Raw genomic sequence first — 5507 nt, 5'->3', positions numbered from 1 at the left:
ATCACACAAAGATGCTTTTGAGAACATTCAAGTTTATGTATGTTTTCATGTATGTGCATAAAACAAAAATTTTTTGTTACATACATAAACTTTAATACGGCTCAAACATATGGCATAAACTTAAATATGGCTAGAAAATCTGGCCAATTTCTTGAGCGAGTGATCCCATTTCCTGACCAAGCCTGTATAACCTGTAATCTACTTGTATTAGATGAACTATTACATACATACATACATACATACATACATACATACATACATACATACATACATACATACATACATACATACATACATACATACATACATACATACATACATACATACACATACATACATACACACACATACATACATACACACATACATGTTTTTCAACATTTTGATATATTAATATTTTTACAACTTCAGCCAAAATTTTAATCAATTATTTTACTTAATGTTAAGTAATATTAATTATGTTCTACATACATTGTTGAATTATCTGAAACCAGATCTGATAACTTGATTGTCAACTAAAAATCTTGAAATCATTAAAAGTAAAACTTTAAGTTCTTTTTATATAACTACACTAATACCAACTTTGAAATGAATGCACTTTATAAAAGATATGGACATTCGGTGCCATATTATTCAAACATAAATATAACATATTAAACATCTAACTAGAAGTTTATAACACCAAAAAGTTACACAATCCAAAAGTTTCATGGTTTTATTTATGACAAATATCCACTTTATGTCAGATATATGAATCAGTGTTTTTTAAAATGGTGGATTTGTTAAAAACGTTTTAAGCAAATTCGCACTGATTCATTGTAGTTTAATGATTTATTTACAAATATAGTTTGTTTGTAAATTTTATTATACCAAATGTCACTAAAAACGTTAACTAAATTTGTACTCTGCAAGACAACACCTTAAAATTTAGAAAGAAATGTGTTGTTAGAACAGCAGAGCTCAAAGAGTAAAAAGAAATGCAACTAGCCTTGTCCACCCCTGGTCCTGAATATAACTGTCTTAATATTATTGACTGATTTTTAGGATTTGGCGCTTATAATGTTTGCCGATTTATAATTTAAAGTTTCCAAATAAAATTATTATACAATTAAAAAAACAAACTAATAAAAACATATACCTTTTTTAACTGAGTTGCTAAATAGACCATTTCCCATTTTATCATAGAAACTTTAAAATAATCAAGACAACAAAATATAAAAAGATAAAAAATTTGCTTCTACCAAGAAAATATCCTAATAAAAAAATAAATAAAGTTAATATATACAGGCTCATAGTAAGGTGAAAAAGGCCTATAGTGAGGCAAAAAGTAGTTCTAGCTTTAATTGATTCTAAAATTGCTGTTTTAGTTACTTTTATAACATGTTGTTTTAATTACTTTTAGAATACGTTGTTTTACTTATTTACTTTTATAATGTTGCTTAACTTCTCGATGTACATAACGATCTGTTAAATTAATATATTAAGTCATATATCAAAAACTTTGTTTTTATGGTTAACTTTTCACTGAGATTTTATTTACCAGTATTAAATGCTTATTAGGAATTCCAGAATCATACAAAAAAAGTTTTTTTACAAAAAAAGTGCTTTTTTACACACTAAATTTCTCGTATCATATTATCTCATATATTATCTAAGTTGAAAATAAAATATACAAAAAAAATTGGTCTCAGATCATTTTTACAAAATAAATTTTTTTAAGAAATGCTTTTGTACACAAATTTATGTCTATACCAAGTAAAAAGTTAAATATAGACAAAAAAATAGATCTTAGTTTATTTTATGTGTTTACTGTAAAATTCAAAATCTCCTTTTATTGAACTATAAACAAATAATTTACAACATGTTTCCTTAATTTACTTATATTAACATAAAATATAAAATATAGCAAGTTAAATTTTAAATAATTATAAGTTCATTATGAGAAAAGTCATAAACTTTAAAAATCTTACTTGCGTTTTAGTTAGACCCCTTACTTGAGAGCACAATGCTGTAACAGAAGTGAGATCTTTTTTAAACTTAAAGTATTCAAATTTTTATCAATATCTTCTTGACAAATATAACGATCAAATTAGTTTTATTTGCTGATGATACAACTATATGATCTAGTCTTGATATAAAACTTTTTAATTAGCTAGCCATAATACAACAAGTAGCAACAGCTTATCATGAATGTTATCTTTAGGTTTACTTTTCTTTATCTTGCTCTCTGTTTTTTTACTCCTATTTCAAATTCCATTTTTTAAAAAGCTCTTATTTATCTTTATATAGAATACCGTTATCATTTTTAAGTTAGGTTTTATATTAAATCATAAAAATATGTTCTTTCTTTTTCAAAAACATATTTAAAAAGTAGTACATAAACATATTTAAAAAGTAGGTGAACTTGCTAGCATTGAAGTTTGATAAAGGACAAAATCTCCTTTTTGTAAAAATTTTAAATGAAATAAGTTACTTTATAGTTTAAAAACCAGAGTCACTTGATCAATGCCTTATTATACCAAAAATACCTAAATTTTTTAAAATTTGATAGACGTAACAAAAAGTAAATTATAAAATCAGTTATATTATAAATTACAAATTTTATAAAAACTAAAAAAACAAAAAGAAGTAAAAGTATTTATTAAAGTTTTATTTCAACTTTTTTTTCAAATCAAAATTTTTATGTTTTAAATGTGCTCACTCTAAACTTGTAACTTCTTTCAACAAATTTATATTTCTTATTTTTTATTATTAATTTATTTTATTTAATTTAATTTTTTTAATTAAAAATTTTGTTGATAATATAAACTTGAACACCAGTTTTACATTTTGATTTTACAAGACAACTTTATTTTTAAGAAGTTTTCTTAAAAACTTCTTAAATACTTCTTTATTTAAAGAAGTTTTTCCTAACACTCAACAAACAAAAATAATAGTATTAAAAAATTCTAACAGTAGTCACTTTTTAAATTACTAGTATTCTATCTGTAGTTTTATGTATCTGTAGTTACTATCTGTAGATTATGCTTCTCTAGAATTCTATCTTTAGTATTTTTCTAGATTACCCTTAAATGATATTTTAAAAGTTACTCTGTTTTAGTTTGTTTGTCATAATCCAAGACATCTCTGGAAACAACTCTGGAAACAAGACGTACAAGTGATGATCTTATTGAATTTTTTAAAATAACATCTGGGATTGATAAAATATTGTGGTATAAAGAGCTTCATAAAGCACCTTCCCAAAGTCTAAGAGGTCATTTAATGAAATTTGAAAGAAAATTTGCAAAAACAACCCTGAGACAATTTTTTTATGAACAGAGTGATACCACATTAGAATGCTTTACCTGAAAAAGTGGTTTCTGCAATGACAGTAAATTCTTTTAAAGCTAGACTAGATAATCATTTGTTAACGGCTGTTAAAGTAAAAAACTTTTTACTTTAACAGCTGACAATAGTCATTACAGTATGTATGTATGTATGTATGTATGTATGACAATAGTCATTACAGCAGCTTGTATTACTATTACTAAATCTGTGTTTCTTGAACTGGTTTAAAAAAATTATTTCGTTACTCTTTTATAATTTAAAAATTGATAAAAAATAACTCAAATATCATATATCAGAATTTGATAAATCAAATTTTATAATCCCAAACTGAATGACTCAAATTTCATATTTCAGTACATGATAATTCAAATTTCAAGTCTGGATTTAATAAATCAAAAGTCACACTTTTTAACAATTTATTTTTGGTTTTTAAAAAAAATCAATTCTGTTAGAATATCAGACTATATGTCAACACTTTAATTTACCAACCTACAAAGATTGATTATACAATTATGTTCAGTGAATATCTTTCAAAATATTTATGTTACAAAATTTTAACTGTGATCTACTAAACAGAAAAAATTAAACAATGGAAACTATTACTCATAAACAACTTATTAAATATAAAATAAAATAACTATAGCAACCACTTGATTGTGACTTATAATATTTATTTTAAATAGTAAAAAATTTTAAAATAAGGTAAATAAAATGAATTTTATAAACATATTTATAAATATATGAATAAAATATATTTTAAACTTAATGATTAAAATGTTACACAAACAAACAAAAGACCTTATTTGTTAAGGTGAAAATATTTAAAAAGAAATATAAATTTTATATACAAAAAATAAAAAAAAATATAAATTTCTTTTTTAAAGCTGTTTGAGTTATCTTCAATCTGCTTGAGTCAAATCTTAGAACTGTGTCAAGTATATATTAATCTTGACAGATCTAAAAAATGACAGGCACACATATTATCTTATCATATTACTTTGTAATATGATAAGATGATATGTGTTATCATATTACTTTGTAATATGGTATAAAATAATAATGAATAAATTATTGTTATTTTTTATCTGTGTTGAATGTATACTTTATAACAAAAATAATAGTTTAAAAGAAGAAAAAATGAGGGTTACTATATTATATGATTGATATGAATGTATTCATACTCAATATGATTACATTTACTGAGTATAAATAAAAATGAATGTATTTTCATACATTTATATTTGTTATTTTACATTACATTAATCATTTTTTTTTTTTATTGTCATACCTAGTATTGAAAAAAAAAAGATAGGAAGTGGACTTGGTGATAAAACCAAACTTGTTTTGACCGTGTATTTTTTTAATAATAAAAAGTTTAACTTTTTTTATTAAAAAGTAAGACTTTTTATTAAGTTTATTAAAGTTTTATTTTCAATGCAAATACATGAGTGCAATATGAATTACAGTATGAATATAATACGGTATGATTACAGTATGAACAAATACTGCTTAATTACAGTATGAATACACGGGCTTGATGTTCAAGCCATCATGTGTATATATATCTTCTTTATTTTTTTGAAAAGTTATCTCAATAATTTTATCAAATTTAAAAAAAAACAATCACATGATAAAGATTAAAATAAAAAAATATATAAATAGTACCTAAAACTCTTGGAAGATTAAACATTAAATATGACTATTGCACATTTGGTAACAATTACTCCATTCCATTTTGAATTTAATGGTACTTATTTTTAACACATTACATGACATAAAACAACGTTACTAATCACTAAGAACAAGAAACTAAGTCGTTCTAAACGCCATAAAACTTATTGTCAAAATGTCACATGGCGTTAACAAATGTTTACTTTTTATTTTGCAGTGTTGACATTTTGAATGCGAGCGCAAATTTAAACGTATATTAAATAAATGGCGTCACTATAATTCTTTTAACGAGGACGCACAGACTTACAACTGACCTATTTTTCCCGAGGCTTTTATTAACTCGTCGTGTGTCAGTTTGTCTATGAGCATCAAATCTTGCAATCAATTTTTGAGCCACTTCCTGATAATAGATTTTATTCAAATTTTGCATACCTGCTCTTGCTTGATGACAATAGAATATTCAATAATTAGTTTTGCAATAAGTCAATTAATTTAGTTAATTCTAACTG

General features: G+C 23.7%; 1 protein-coding gene across 3 annotated transcripts in view; it reads right to left on the bottom strand.

Moving 5' to 3' along the window:
• LOC136075030 (NACHT, LRR and PYD domains-containing protein 6-like) overlaps nucleotides 1-5206 on the bottom strand; it is a 39727-nt gene extending 34521 nt beyond the window's left edge. For 2 of the 3 annotated variants that reach the window (XM_065787252.1, XM_065787250.1), the window contains exons 1-2: nucleotides 4993-5206; nucleotides 1139-1188 (exon numbers count right to left, since the gene is read on the bottom strand). The gene's annotated coding sequence lies outside the window, so the exon portion shown is untranslated. The remainder of the gene's footprint in view (nucleotides 1-1138; nucleotides 1189-4992) is intronic. The other variant, XM_065787251.1, reaches the window with a different exon arrangement.
• Between the last annotated feature and the right edge of the window lie 301 nt (nucleotides 5207-5507).

The sequence above is a fragment of the Hydra vulgaris genome, chromosome 01, assembly GCF_038396675.1.
Source record: "Hydra vulgaris chromosome 01, alternate assembly HydraT2T_AEP".
Lineage (NCBI taxonomy): Eukaryota > Metazoa > Cnidaria > Hydrozoa > Anthoathecata > Hydridae > Hydra > Hydra vulgaris.
Note: the sequence above shows the minus strand (reverse complement) of the source record. Positions and strands in the feature narration are given on the sequence as shown.